We start from the raw sequence: 16,810 nt of genomic DNA on the forward strand, positions 1-16,810 counted from the left end.
GTTCTATGAACTATCATTTGGCAAAGAAAAATTCTGTACATTTTAGTTTTAAAATTTGGTCATTTTTTGTATAATTTTATAAGGAGCTCTCCTTCTAAAGGAGATCAATATAGTCTAAAAATGGCCACAACCACCAGCCATATATAAATTTCCTTCTTATGAATTCTGGCATGTGGTAATTTGAAGAAAAAAATGAATTGAATCTAAATGATCTAGGCCACACTAATGAAAATTTTTGTTCGTCGGACCCACGCGCTTATTTAAACAAAACCATACAAATAATATTAATTTCAATTTCTCGCACCATAGGAATTCTGTGCTATTTTCTGTTCCATTTCCGCTCTATTTATTGTATTTTATATCTGCTTACTCTGTAAATCAGAAAAAATATAATTGTCCGCTCAAATTTTCACGCTCCGCCTAAAAAATTGCCCAGCAAAGAGTAATAATATTATCATTTAACTGCTTGTACTTTTTTTAAATCAAATGTCCGACGAACAAGAAATTAAATTGGTGTGGCCCTACATAACTTTTTAAGCTTTGTGAAAAATGGTAACACTACATGATTGTATATATAAAAAGAATAAAATTACATGTACATGCATTAATATAAATTATAAGGCAAAATAATCCATCTTTAGATCTATGGTATTGTTGATATAATATTCAGACATAAAGTTCTTTAATTTTCTTTATGACTAATGCCTTCATTTTTTTACTTCCTTAATGTCAAATCAAATCCTTTAATGGTAGTGCTTTGGGTCATGTTGCTGTGAAGATACATCGCTTCTCCCTGTCGTTTGGAAATATGCAGTTTTCTTCTGCTCCCTGTCGTTTGGAGTTTTAAGGTACTGAGATAATACCTGAAATTAGAAAACATCATTTCTGAGCATTTAAAGCAATGTAATCAAGCAAATTCAAATAATTGTGGTCCCTCGCTTTCGGTGTCTTAGTTTGTAAGGTGCTATTATATATAGCATATTGTGTTAAATATTAATTCCCTATCATATATTGTCAATTCCAAAGCAATATTTTGAATTAAGGTCAAATAAAAAGGTCAAGGATTATAATCATTCCAAGGTCCGAAACATCTCGATCTTGTCTCACAAAAGGGACATCAAAAATGAAAACCAAAATCAAAAGTTACAATGAAAACAAGAGGCCCATGGGCCCACATCGCTCACCTGAGCACATGGGCTAGTTAAAAAAACACAAGTCAGCTCAGTATTGAAGTTTACTTGTTGGGGGGGGGGGATGAAATTTTTTAATACTTGAGAACTCGCTTGATTAAAATTATATGTTATACATGTACTGCTGAAAATTCACTTCAAGTGAGTTTTTTAACTGTAGATATAACTAAAAATGGTTGGGAGGTGGATAAAATATACACTATTTTATACAGAATAAGTCCAGAATTAGGAATGGAAAGGTAGTTGATTGACCAATGCTAGAAAATGGAAAAATTTTCCCCAAAAGTGCGCAAACAATGCCCCGTAAATTCCACCTTTTTTGCATTACGGGACCTGTAGCGTTAGAGTCAGACAAATTATAAAACCATAGTGCTACAGATCTGCAGCTAAATTTTGCCATACTTGAAAAGAAGATTTGTCCTACATATTACTTGATCTCCCATTGTGACCCCTCGTTAACCCTCCCTAAACCCAAGAGATCATGTTATGAACAAACTTGAATTAACTCTGAGGATATTTCCATATTAATATCACAATCATAGCTTTGCTGATCTTGAGCAAAGGATTTTAAAAAAAAATTCCTATATATTTCTATATAAAAATTTGATCAGCCAGTGTGGCCCTGCCCTACCCCCGGGTGTCATGATTTGTACAAACTTGAATCTACACCACCTAAGGATGCTTCGACAAGAGTTTTATCTTTCCTGGCCCAGTGGATTTTTTAAGATTTTTCCTATATATTCTATGTAAACCTTTGATCAGCCATTGTGGCACCGCCCTACCCCGGTGAGTCTTGTTTTCATTGTAACATTTGATTTTGGTTTTAATTTTTGATGTCCCTTTTGTGAGACAAATCTAAGATGTTTAAGGGGACCTTGGAATATAAAATCCTTATCCTTTTTTATTTAAAATGGGCATATATATTCTTATGAAAGAGTTTCATCGGCCATTGTGGCCCCATCCTACCCCTGGGGGTCATGATTTGAACAAACTTGAATCTACACTACCCGAAGATGATTACACATGAGTTTCATCTTTCCTGGCCCTTTGTTTCTTGAGAAGAATATATTTTAAAGATTTTTCCTATATACTCCTACTGAAAAATTGATTGGGCAGGGGGCCCCACCCTACCGCTTGGTTATGATTTGAACAAACTAAAATATACATTAAGGGGGTTGATTCCATATAAATATCACTAATCATGGCTTTGAAGTACTTGAGAAGAAGATTTAAAAAGATTTTCATATATATTCTTATGAAAGAGTTTCATCGGCCATTGTGGCCCCATCCTACCCCTGGGGGTCATGATTTGAACAAACTTGAATCTACACTACCTGAAGATGATTACACATGAGTTTCATCTTTCCTGGCCCTGTGTTTCTTGAGAAGAAGATTTTTAAAGATTTTTCCTATATACTCCAATGTAAAACTTTGATTGGCCATTGTGGCCCCACCCTACCCCTGGGGGTCATGATTTGAACAAATTTGAATCCACACTACCTGAATATGATTCCGGGTGAGTTTCATCTTTCTTGGCCCAGTGGTTCTTGAGAAAAAGATTTTTAAAGATTTTTCTTATATCCTCCAATGTAAAACTTTGATCAGCTATTGTGGCCCCATCCTACCCCGGGGGTCATGATTTGAACAAACTTGAATCTACACTACCTGAAGATGATTACACATGAGTTTCATCTTTCCTGGCCCAGTAGTTCTTGAGAAGAAGATTTTTAAAGATTTTTCCTATATACTCCTATGTAAAACTTTGATCGGCCATTGTGGTCTCACCCTACCCCTGGGGGGTCATGATTTGAACAAGCTTGAATCTACACTACCAGGGTCTGACAAATCCCATTGCCCGACGCCCGGGGCTAGTGAATTTTTAAGGGGGGGGGGGGAGGCAAGTGAATTTTTTTAATAGGTACATGCCCGTGGGCAAGTGACTTTAAAAAAAATCAATAAATATTTTTAAAAATGTTATAGGACAGGAGTCTGAAGTTCTTATCGTCAAAAAAAAAAATCCGGAAAGAAATTTTCCTACCTTCAACTAAAATACACCATGATGGCAATATGTTTTGGGGGGACACACTTAAACTAATAGATCTGGGCTTGGCCTAAAAAATCTCGCAACAAATTCAGTATTCGGAGCGTTTTACTATTTATTCAAGTTAAGAAATCCAATCTGCTTGACGACTACAGGCCGTTTCTGGCCCTTTTTCCACTTTAACAGCTCATCCTGGACTCCATGCCACTAAACTGGAAGTAAATCTCGCAGTGTATATTTGACGTCTATGAACATGATCATGATGATGAAAGCTTGTTCAAATGAAATAAAATAAATAATTATTCAACATATTTTGATTCAGTTATTTTAAACATATTTAAGAAAACTTTAAAAGTTATCAATTCTTTTTCTTACTTGTAAGACGATATGTACCAGGGACAGATAATTCTATTTTTACACGGTGCCAAATTTAAATCATTGAAAAGCCAAGTCAACAAAGAGCCAAACAGCTTGTCTTACCGACCTGATGAGGCATTATTTTGTTTTAAAAATATATTTTTTTTTAATTGATCACATATGGAAACATAATATTGTACATGAAGATTTACATACAATTTTTTTCTTTTCTTCAATTACGTAAAATATTCACTGCGGTGTTCACTTCCAGTTTAGTGGCATGGAGTCCACTCCATACTCCACTAATCAACCTCTTTCAAATGACACCAAGGTCAATGACTTTGTGACCTTGACTGTGACCTTAATGCTAAAAATAGCTTTTTCCAAACTTTGTTGCCGCCGGGCGCATAGTGTTTCACAAACACATCTTGTTTTTTTTTATGGTCTACTTACCCTCTATACTAGTACTGTGTGTACATCTGTCCTCCACATTCAGCTTAAGTACAGGATCTTGGCTAGAAGTTGACAAAAATTCAGGATACCTGTAATTTAAAGAAATATCAGTAAGAATGTGCTGCAAATCACATATTCCATATAATATCAAATATGACACTATACCGGGGCAAAAAAAATATACATGACTGTACTCATGTTTCCTGTCACCTGACCTATCCTCCATTTTACTCTCCGAACCTCATAGTTTTTTTTTTTCACGTTTTCATTTTTTTTGCTATTTTCCCGAAATGTTTAAATCGGCCAACAATATTAAATGTTTTTTACAGATGAGTTTCAGAAGCGTTTTAATACAAAACTTGGGCAGACCTGTCAAAAAAATTATTGAACATACCAATGAGAAGTATGAAAGCCCTAACACCAACTGTGCAAAAGTTATAAGTTATAACTAAGGTTGAAGAGTGATATATTTTTGTAAAAGTGGTCAAACTTCAAGGTCAAGAGGTCAAATTTGGTGGTGGTGGTACCCAAAGAAAGGTCTTGTCACAAGAAATACAAGTGTACAGCAGTGAAATATGAAAGCCATAGCCCCACTCACTCCAAAGTTATGAGCAAGGTTAAAGTTTTTGAGGACAAACAGCCAGATGGACTACAGGGCAAAATCTATTTACCAATACGTCTTATTTCAACTATGGAAGAGTTTAAGATTTTAGTGCGCTCCTCTGTAAAAAAGTTGCAGAGTGTACAAATCTTTCAGGATTTCTGGGACAAACGTAACATAAACATGTAAACAATATGTTGGATGTCGATGAACAAATCCTAACAAAAATCAAATGAATCATTTTATTGTTGTGGACTTTATACATGTTATATGCATGAAGAGTAGAAAGGACAAAAATATCAATTTTTATCTATTGTTTATCATATGTATTTAATTATCATCTAAATATAATTCACATGCTTTGGAAATGTATTTTATTATTGGATGATAAATGAGATGGGAGTCCGAGAACATAACAAGGGATAAGCCTATAGCGCAACAAACATGAAGGTGAAAAAATTAAATCTCAATATGTTATGTCGCGACTACCAATGAGTACCTCGCAGTTATCTAACTTACCTCCGCTCTTTTGCGAGGGAGTCAAGAAAAGTCTAAATTTCTGGGGGCAAATGACATTGTTTACATTAGTGACAATCGAATGATTCGAACAATTTAATGCCAAAATCACGATGTTTTGCCAGATATTGAATTCCAAATAGTAGATTGTCAAATAAGGAAAGTTAAGAATATTTTATATACTGAAAAATGTGACGATTTTCAATGAAAATTTAACTATAAGAGTCCGCTTAATTAAACATATCTTTAAAAATGTGACAATTTAGGATTGGCTCCTCTCAAAAATGTATAAGGCTGGTTCAGCGATTGTCTAGCGAGGTATTCCACCAGGATTTTTTACTTATCTGTCCTTATAAATGCTACAATGATCGATCTTGCATTAATTGTATTGAATAGCACATTGCTCCCACCCAACAGATGATTCCTACCTCCTTCATGAAAGAGTTCAGCTAAGTTAAGTAATCGCGATATCAAGTATTGTATCAAAATTTTCCGAAATATTTCATCTAAAATTAAAGTATACTTTATGTAAATCTGTCAAATCTCTACAACTTATACATATCTCATGAAGATTGAAGTTTTTGGCCTGTAAAATATAATACACACGCGAAAAAGGGCAAATTGAGTCATTTTTTCACACTTTTAGTGTTGTAAAATTGGACAAATTTACTATTATCAAATTGAATCGGAAGAACACAATCACTTATATAATTATATAATTGATAATTTTAAATGTTATAAAAGGTTAGATTTATTCATCCTTAGAAGTATTTTAAAAAGACAATGCACCAGGATATGGATATAATAATTATAACCTCTTCACCATGCACGTTCTCATTTTGTTTACTGCTGATTAGAGTGATGTCCCTTTGGTGAATATAAAAGTTAAACCTGCTCGGCTTGAGAAATACGGCTTGAAAAATATAGTGATCTATCGATGATAATATTTACAATCGATTGTCGCCAATCTGGGCCTTTAAACGACGATTTTTCGATAGTCAGCGACTATCATAACAACACTACACACTTTTTAAAACAATGTTTTGAAATGTATGAGTGGGTCTTCACTCCACTTTTTTTTTCAAGTTTATCCTCAAAGTTTGCATACAAAATGAAATATACTATTTTGATTTCCAAAATTATGGAGTAAAAACCCAATAAACCTTTTAAAAAATTATAATTTTATGATATAACTTTTGTATCTTTTCGAGAAAAAAAGTCCACTGAGTCAATGGTCATATCACAAACATGATTTAAATGCCAATCCTCATCAGGACTTGTGTAGCATAGTGGTTAGCTTGCTAGTCTCAGTAGAGAATGCTACTCAGGATTTTTATTGCTAGGGTTCAATCTAATGGATACATGTACCACATTTTTATATCTGTGATAGTCAGTTGGTGAAAAAACTGCAACAAAAATTGCGTACAGATCTCGAGACACGTGGATATATAGGAAGTTGACATCGAATTTGCATAAAAATGAATCTCACTACCAGTATATAATATGCCTCGACAAAGAGTGTTAAAAAATTTCAAACTTCTTGCTACCATAGTAGTTGCTGAAAAAAAAACCATAAAAATTTACACGCACAGATAAACAGGAAGTTGATGTGAGATTTCCTAAAAAAAAATAATGCCACCATTATCCCTCAATATGTAATGCCTATAGAAAGATAGACAGACATGCTAATTCCAATTTACTCCCCAAATTTGATTGAGAATGGGTTAAAATAATTGTATGTTGTTATTGAATATTCCTCACAGTTGACTTGTAGGTAATACTTATCATTGCTGACTTGTGGGGAATATTTCTCACTGTTAACTTGTAATACTTTTCATTGCTGACTTGTGGGGAATACTTTTCACTGTTGACTTTGTAATATTTTCACTGCTGACTTGTGGGGAATATTTATCTTGCTGACTTGTGGGGAATATTTATCACTGTTAACTTGTAATACTTTTCATTGGTGACTTGTGGGGAATATTTATCATTGCTGACTTGTGGGGAATATTTCTCACGTAGGTTATATTTATCATTGCTGAATTTTTCACAGTTAACAATTTTAGGTAATATATATTTATCACTGCTGACTTGTGGGGAATATTTCTCACTGTTCACTTTTGAGGAATACACATGTATTGACCATTGCTTTACCCTTAAAACTTTGTTTCCATATAAATGTTGCCTTTGAACCCAACCAATAAACAAGTTATATTGCTGACTTGTGGGAAACATTTATCACTTATTGGGAAATGCATTATTTTATTATACATGAACATTACAGATAAAAATTATTTTTCAACAAATAAAATAACTATCAAATCTTAAAAAAAATCAATCATCAATATTAATAATTTATTTTACATCATACACTGTTCACTCTCCCGATTTAATACTGCTTTTTCATGTCCAGGCCTACGATTTAATTGCTACCGCTTTTAAAAGCTGCGTCCCTTAAAACTAGATATTGTTTCCGGAATATAAATGATTTCAAGCCGGATTTGACGACAACAACAAGACTAATAAATTTTTACAATAAATTAATCAATAATTGCCATGAAAAAGGAGATACAGTATATTAGATGAAAACTTGACATGTCTTTAAAAGCACAGAAACAACTTTTTAAATCAATAAAAAAATCACTCGATTGACCAAGCCATGTGGAAACTTTCGTTTTGTAAGATCATCGCGGGAAACGTTGATTTATATAACGATCATCCCGGGAAACATATTTATATAGAAAGAATTTTATTAAACCATGTCATCATTTGTTTTGTTTAAAAACTGAATGAACATTCAGAATTATTAAAATTATTTTTCCAAGCAAAATGAACATGAAAAAATTTAAAATCAAACTTAATCTTTGCTGCTGATATTTAAGATTAAAATACCTGATTTCAAAAAAAATCATGTATATTATCATAATCCAATAAACAACACACGCGCAATTAATAATTTTTCATCACAATAGGAAACTACATGTATTACTAATCTAATGTTTACAAGTCTTTTAAATCAAAGCACATTAATTTTAAAAACATTTGTTTTCCTTCACTAGATTTAAAACAAATTGCAAATTTTAATTTTCTCAGGTAAAAAAAATGTTTTCAATTCAAAAATAATAAGTATGTTGAAAAGGATAAAAAGTCATAAAATCAGGAGACAGTATATATAAGTACTAATTTAATCATTGATGGATTTAATTGGCCAATGACTAATTATTATTAACCAAATTTTGATTATATTTTGTAAAATTTTCTGATTATTGTTACACAGTTAGCATGGTTAGCACACATGTATATTTTCTGACAACTTCTCAGCATGTTCATGAGGCTTTTAACCTACTTTGAAATCATGAACAAGGACCAAATTTTTTTTTTTATTTTAGATATACCGGTTTATATACTTCTATGTACATGTATTAGGCTTCATAACATACATGATATCAGCATGCTTTTTTTTTATTATTTCTGTTTTTAGAGCAACGGAAGTACTGTAAACCAACTTTTATTTGAGTGCAAGAAATATTTGCCAGTTTCATGACCTACATTTACTAGTGAATAGTAAATTATTAATTGCCCTGAACTATTAATTTTGCTTTATATTTGTAGAGAATGTTTCCTTTCATTAGTCACGGAAATTAATCAACACAGATTAGATATGCAAATAAAAGATGACACAAATAGGGTACATGTGTACTACCTGGTAGTTGGTTTACAGTACTGCTCACATATAGAGTTCAAAATGAGATTTTACAGCTATCTTGACTTACCAATACTAAATCCTTCTGTTTCCATACACAAATCCAGACAAAATGCTTTCAGTTATAATACTCTAGTTCTTTACATCCTTCATGTCCATGCAAGCGTGTCTGTTGACTTTGACTCCAAGTCTCAGTCTCTAACATTTTCAAGAATAAAGTTGTATAATTTGCTCTTGTGGTGAAAACCCGAAAACCTGCAATGATAATTTTGCTTTCAGTTCAAAGATTTCATTGTATATTTTTTTTAAAGTGTTCATATCTTTACCTATAATTACAAGACAGGTATATCTCCACATCACTCAATAGTAATTTTTGACCCCATGCGGCATGCCAAAATTAAGACTTAATGTATGCCCTTTCCTGATCCATATTGTTAACAGTGGGTAGGTAGGTATGAAAAATATTTTACTTTTTTCCTTCTTGTGACATGGCCCAGAGAGCTTTCCCTTTTAAATCAACCGTACAATAACTGCGAAACAGAACACTTTCTCGTGGATGTTTGATGAGCAGAAACTGTTTTATATGCAAAAAATCAACGATACAGTACAACTTATTTTTAGGAATGACAGAAAACTGAATCAATACCTTAAATGATAGTCATTGAAATTGCATGATAGTGCTGTTAGTATTTATTTAAATTTAATTAAAATGAGAATAGAAATTTACAGCGTAAAGTTACCAGAGGCAGATTAAAAATTTTTAGAAAGGAGGAGTGGGTGCAGAAATCAAATGGTTTTCTTAAAAAAAAAATAAAAGACCAAAATCAGGAAGCATTATCAGACCCAAAACTTTGAGCGCGATCGTTATATGTAAATAAATTTAAAAAGGTATAAATTCAGTTAAGCAAATATAAATAATTATGAATAATAGATATTGAATCTTAAAATCTCAACATTACCTTTCAATTTTATAACCAATTTCAAATTTTTAATATGCTCGCTATCATAAAAGCTGATCTAATTGTTATTACTATGTTTCTCCATTTCCTCCAATTCGCATTATTTTGTATACCACGCCCAATCATCTTTCAATAGTAATTGAGGTTTTGAAAAGGATTTTTAGTTATTTTTTACATATGATTTTGTTTCTTATTTATTCCATCAGCATCTAAACCCCAAGGCCAAGGTTTGAATTGTAACAAATTTTAAAAATAAAAGGTGATCTTTAATTAACAATAAGTATTTAATTAAAATGAATTTATTAGACATTTTAATTGGGCCTAAATAAATAAGTAGTGTGTTTTCAGCATGTTTAGTTCCCCGCCTAACTCTAAGAAGTATAGGAGCTTGTTTGTTTATTTACACTCAGACCATACAATGGTATATGAGGTACATGAACATATTTACATAATTATATACAAAATACAAAGTCAAGCGAGGAAGAGTAGTATCAATTAAATAGTTACTAAAAGCAGGCCAATATCTTTTTAGCTAATAAAGACAGTTTAAACAGTGAATCAACATTTGTGATGGACATAATTTTCTCAAATTTATAAGTATTTATATGACGACAATACTTCTTATCAATAAGTTTTACCCGTAAAGACAAAAAATATGGACACTCCATTATATAGTGAAATTCATCCCCCAAAGTATTTTTGTTACATAGATTACATAATCTTAAAGATCTATCAGTATTAGTCCATCTACCTGATTCTACTGGGAGTTTGTGGTTACAAGTTCTAAATTTTGTTAATACAATTCTTAATTAAGTCTTTTGGGAGTTTACTTAAGTAAATTTCTCGTCCAAAATTGTTTTTGAAAATCCTGTAATTTAAACATTTAGGTGAATTTTCTATGTTCATATGCCAGTCTTGTAAAAATTGATTTAACAACGTTTCTTTCACAATAGATTTTAACCATGTAACACTAATGAAGTTTTGATTTATCCACACATAAGACAGGCCACAGGAATTCAAGATATCTCTTATACATTTCAACCATGGGTGCATAAATGATCCGTCAGAAAATTGCTTATAAAGAAAGCAATACATTATGTATGTCAGCTTACTGACCCTCTGAGCCGACCCTCAATATTTTTTCTGCTAATATCTTTCCATGAGTAAACTACTGTATGTATACTTTAAAATGCAGGCTTCATATTTTAGCGGCTTTGGTGCAGACAACAATGCACTAATTCATGAATACTGCTAAGAAATCATTTACATATTGATATATACAATACACCGCACATACATGTGTAGCGCTAATTTATGATTATGCCAACCCAGTGATTATGCTAAATTTTGAAAGCACCAAATTATATACACATATTACAGTATTCGGAATTCCAGTTTACAATTAGAAATGAAATCCCAATCTTGATCACTTCCATGTTTGAGAAATGCATATCTTACACATATTAATCAGAAATATTTTGAAAGTGAAATCCTGGGGGAAAGTGGCAGCGTACCTGCCAATAAAATGTTAAAATAAAATAAAAATGTTTTTCCTACCTACCTACCCTATCTTTTCTAAGGTTAAAATAGGAAACACTATCTATTTATCTTGGCCTTAGCAAAATAAAAAAAAATACTTATGATACATCGATAATGATGGTCTAAAATCATGAAAATATTTTCAGTAGGGCAATCAGGATGAATGTAGAACAGGGTGCAGGTGAAAGATAATGAAGGCAAATGGACACTATGCAAACCAACGCATGCGAAGAAATATACACAAGTAGGAAGAATGACTTGATAAAAAAACGATAACTAAATCAAGCTTTTTTTGGAAGAATTAAACATGTTAAATAATCTAACCAAGCTAAGAAATTTTAGCTACGTAAATCTATAAATGTACTGATTTCAATTGACCTTTTGAAAAGGTGGAGTTCTCTGTGATACATTTCTGACACAGAGTCAGTGTGTGACTGACATCGTTTATAAATACACGTACAGTTTAAGTCAGATTAACTTTTACAATTAATTCGCCCACACAGGCCTCACTAAACAGCTAAAGACCAGACAGTCGCACCGTCTAGCATAATTTGTATGGGCATGAGGAGGATAGTCGCGTTTCACAAAAAATGGGGACAAGCCCAAGGGCGGATCCAGAGGGGGGGTCCAGGGGGTCCGGACCCCCCCTTTTTCGCGGACCAAAAAAAATGTATACACCCCCACCCCCGCAAAAAAAAAATTAGAAATATAAATCAAGAAAAAAAAGGAAAGAAAGAAAAAAAAGAAAAGAAATAGAAAGTTGACGAGATTTTACCGGAAACATCAGCGCTGTACGTATACACTTTTGTTTAGAATAACTCTGAAGCTGCTTCCAGTAAGACATGAAGATTAAACTGTCCATAATTCATAAATATTATGGAAAGCTTTTACTTTTTTATTAAGAGTTGTTTATATTGAACTAGGCTACTAGCCAAATGTTTGATTCTTAGGCTGAGTCATACACGACGATTTTGAAAAAGGTCGTTTCACGTGTAACACAAATATGGAAGGCTGGTTGTTACAATGTATCATGAACATTGGCTAACATCTACAGTAATATATTGACGGTGTGACCATTGTAGCGAGCGCAGCTATATAGTACAAACTTTATGCTCTGAGTTCAAACACAAAACGGGGGGGGGGGGGGTTCTTTTTAATTCTCAAGCCATGAATAGATTATCTCCCGGGTATATATAATATACAGATTGAGTACAAAATCTATAAAAAGCCCTGTGATCTGAACAAACTTTGTTTATCAAATATTCAGTTCATGAGAGGGTTAGGCAGTAGAACAAGCACTGCAGCTATTTCAGTTTTTTTGCAGCTATTTCAGTTTTTTTGCATATTTTTTATAAAACACATAGGGGCCTATTATAGCCTACTATATTTATCACATAAACGTCACGTTTCAAAACTACACGTGGGGGTGGTTATGTACGTGATTATCAATTTCATTAATTTTGATACAAATACCCCCAAACTATGCTTAAACTCTCAAGTTTGTGAACGGCACGATGTAGGGGAGGGGTCTACCATTGAGTTTTATCTTCAGAGAGAGTCAGGTATTAATATTCCTTTTATAAGGGGGAGTCCAATTTTCCTTTTTTTTTTTTTTTTTACAATTTGTAGGAAAAAAACAGGTTGGGGGGGGGGGGGTCCCTACCCTCCCCGATGCAATGTACATGTATATTTTTAAAGTAAAATAAATTCTAGAAAGGCCTTCATGTGCAGATACCCCTTCCCCCATTTTTGTGGTTATGTGTGCCTACGAAATAAAACAATGTATTATCAAAATTGTATATCCTTGTAGCAATGAGAGAATTATAACTGAAAATTAATGTTAGTAATATGCCTCTGCTGGTGGACTTTTTGTCCCCGAGGGTGTTCATAAGCCCAGTTTCGTCTAGTACTCCAGTGCTAGCATGAAACGGATATATAAATTTTAATTTGATAAATTTTAGAAATAAAGGACGTATCTCCCTCAGGCATAGCTCTGGTCCTTGTTCGGATTTTGGCTCATGTTCGGCACTTTCGATCCATGCTCGTAGCTCTTTATCTTTTTTAAAATTTCCAATAGTTTTGGTCTGAGCATCACTGAAGAGACATTATTTGTCGAAATGCGCATCTGGTGCATCAAAGTTCATACCGTTCATTTCTTATGATAAATATAGTGTGGTAGTTGTACTTTTTATATTTTTAAGATATGTATTTTAAATTGTACACATTATTCTCATTCTTTATTTTATTCATTCATTCATTCACTCATTCATTCAGCGCTGCGCAATGCGATTTACTAACACTCTATGTTGTCTTGTTCAGTGTTTGTTATAAACCTAAACACCCCTATTTAGTTAAGTGTTGTATTCCAGGTAGACTACCAGGTAATGTTGTGAATGGGTTATTCCATTATGTAGTGGGACATTGATTTCTATTGGTCAGTGTGGTTGATTGGTTCTTAGGTAGAATTGGCGGGAATTACTATAATGATTTCCCTTATTCTGAAAACTGGTTTTTGAAGGGTGTACATGTATATAGTGATTTCATAGTGTTGGAGACACCACCCTTATTCCTGTAAGTAATTTAATAAATAATTAAACTACTAAATAAGTATCTAAATAGTTTCTTAATGAATGAGAAATCTAAATAATTCATTTTAATTCATTTTAAATCTAAACTTGCTAAATAAAGTGTGAGTGTGTGTAAGGAATGTATATAAAAATTGGTAAAGATCTATAAAAAGCAAGTTAACCATTTTAATCTATTCTTGCATCCTTAATAAGGGATTTGAGAGTTTGTTATAATTTTTACGTATTGTTAATTAGGTCAGATATTTGAAGTACGTCAGATTGGTTAATAGGAGTAGGAATTCACCTTATTCCATAAATGGGTATGTGTCTGTGTATTGATCAGATTGATTAATGTAAATATTGTTTATAAGTTATTTCTATGAACTAGAAGTAAAGTATAATGGTCCAAAGACATAATTAAACTGAATGAAGTGTGACCTAATTATTTTAAAAGGTATAAATGTAAATGAACTATAAATGAATGTGTTAAAAGATTTGATTATCTGTTTGTATTGTCTTGTATTGTTTTGTGTGTGTGTGTGCTTATATGTTACTGTTATTGTAGGGTTGATTTGATCCTATTCTGATTGTACCAAAATAAATCGGATCCACACCCTGAGCAATCGATCTTGTTGTTTTATACTGAACAAGAACCGGTTACAATAGTATTACGATATTTCTGTTAGATCTGTCACTCCAGTATAATTGACCAGAATAGTAAATGTCTAAAGTTGATAGAGCAATTCGCAATAGATATTTGGGACTCTTTGATCAGAACAGTGTGATATTGGGTTAATATCAAACAATTGTTTTGTATTATTAGTCTCCCTTTCTCGCTTTGCTGAGAAGAGGGAGGGGTGCTAGTTTACTCTCGGTCCATCTATCTACCTGTCTGTCCTTCCGATTGCGATTTTCCGGATTTTTCTTTGCACTGTGCCTTGAATACTCACAGAACAAGTATATTCACTACGTTTGACATACTTTTGACTGAATTATATTACCGTTAGGGGATTTTATTTTGCTAGTTTTGGGGAAAAAAGTTATTAATTTTATCATATAGACTCTTACTTACCATGATTGCAAACAGTACCTAATAGGTCAAAATGTTGGACCCCCCCTTTTACAAATTCCTGGATCCGCCTATGAAGCTTTAAACGCTTACCATATCCCGGGGGTGCTGAATTCATATAAATCCGTAGTTTGTTCTTACAGGATAGCCATTAGGCCTATAAACATGATACAATTAAAAAAAAAATAACCGAGGTCTAGGTCGGGTCAAACTTTCCCAAAGTTTTACGTGCATTCATTATTAAATGTTACTTTACGAACGTCTGTAAGAAATAACTGCATGCATGATTTACGAAGTTAAATTAAGTTTTCAGGCTATAATATCTTTAAAATATGATAAAAAATCTACTTACCACATATTCTCGGAGCAGCCATTGCCCGCAATAAATTGGTATCATATGGGGACCAGTTTAAATTCCGCTGCGTTCCGAATGAACATTTCCCAGCATCCTCAAACATTCGTTTTACGGTGCAGTGAGAAAATTACTGCGAGTCAATTTTACGGACTTATGGGGATTTTTTCAAAAATGACCACAAATCGAATAAATATTATCAGTAGAACACGTAGAATTCAAAAAACCCCATGACCATATTTGTGGGGAACGAGAGAGTTCCCCACAATTCTGAACTTTCCCCATAAGAAAGGTCCTTTGTCAGGTGTGAGTTCCCCACAAGTCGGTGAGCGCGAGTGCTCTCTCTCTCTCTCATCCTCATCACTTTTCCTTGTATTAGACTTCACAAGATATAAGAAGAGAGCTGATCATAAAAATGTGCGTATTTTCCACTTTCTATTTTTCTCATCTAATTTAAATATTTTCCTCCTTTCCATTGAACCCCAACATATTATCACAAACTTGTTTGGCCGGGTAACCATTATTACTTTGATAGAAATGTATACTTTGTTAGTAATTATAATATTGACCTTGGTTGACGAAGGATATCTGCAAAGTAAGTAATTATGTCATTGTTTTTTATTTATTTGTCTTTTATCTTAAGTTAATATTTATAATGTTAATAAAGTTTTAATTTTTATATCATTTTAATATCAAGGTATTTTGCGTAGAATAAGAATAAAAAACATAATGGTTTTTCATTTACAAGCCTTTGGCTTCGGCTTTGTATTTAGACCGAAAATATGATATTTCAGGCTTGCTTTATCGAAAGCAAATCATTAAGTTATGTTGTTCAAATCCTGTAGAATCATGCCCTGATTGTCGATTTGAGATATGTGATACTAATCATGGAATATGTCTAGCTGGGTGCAAAGAACCGAAATGGGGAAATTACTGCCAAAGAGACTGCCCAAAGTATTGTGCAGATTGCTATCAAGTTTCTGGTGAATGTAGCAGATGTCACAAAGGTAAATGGGGTGTGAACTGTGAGAGACATTGTCCAGAACTTTGCGTAAATCAAGAATGTTCCCAGACTAATGGATCCTGTGTTCGCTGCCAGAGCGGAAGTTGGGGACAGAGATGTGAAAATCTGTGTTCAGATTTCTGTTTCAATTCAACTTGTGATATTAATTCAGGCAAGTGTCTGAACGGTTGTGGAAAGGGTCGATATGGAGACACTTGTAATCTTTGGTGTAGTCCTGGCTGCTTCGATGACGTTTGCCTCCAAACTGGAACGTGTATCAGCGGATGTAAGGAACTCTTTTACGGCAAACCGTGTGACAAAAGATGCAGTTCAAATTGTCTGCCTCCTGATTGTCATAAACAAACTGGTTTATGTGTGGACTGTAAGGCTGGATTTTATGGAAATTATTGCACTAGTATCTGTCCAAATTGTATCAATAGTACTTGTGATAAAAGAGATG

The 16,810-nt window shown here is 33.1% G+C and overlaps 1 long non-coding RNA gene across 4 annotated transcripts; it reads right to left on the reverse strand.

The window, feature by feature from the left end:
- Nucleotides 1-822: 822 nt before the first annotated feature.
- Nucleotides 823-15,695, reverse strand: LOC134246855 (uncharacterized). Of its 4 annotated transcripts, XR_009987733.1 has the most exons (5): nucleotides 15,348-15,695; nucleotides 15,089-15,152; nucleotides 8,932-9,116; nucleotides 4,042-4,130; nucleotides 823-863 (listed from the first exon to the last, which is right to left on the reverse strand). It is a non-coding gene; the product is annotated as an uncharacterized LOC134246855 (long non-coding RNA). The 4 variants fall into 4 exon arrangements; XR_009987735.1 differs by lacking the exon at nucleotides 15,089-15,152 and having other exon boundaries at nucleotides 830-863; nucleotides 15,344-15,694; XR_009987732.1 differs by lacking the exon at nucleotides 15,089-15,152 and having other exon boundaries at nucleotides 842-863; nucleotides 15,348-15,693.
- Nucleotides 15,696-16,810: the final 1,115 nt, after the last annotated feature.

Source organism: Saccostrea cucullata, unplaced genomic scaffold (assembly GCF_032062105.1).
Source record: "Saccostrea cucullata isolate Sc308-1 unplaced genomic scaffold, CSIRO_AGI_Scuc_v1 ctg1869, whole genome shotgun sequence".
In the NCBI taxonomy this organism is placed as follows: domain Eukaryota; kingdom Metazoa; phylum Mollusca; class Bivalvia; order Ostreida; family Ostreidae; genus Saccostrea; species Saccostrea cuccullata.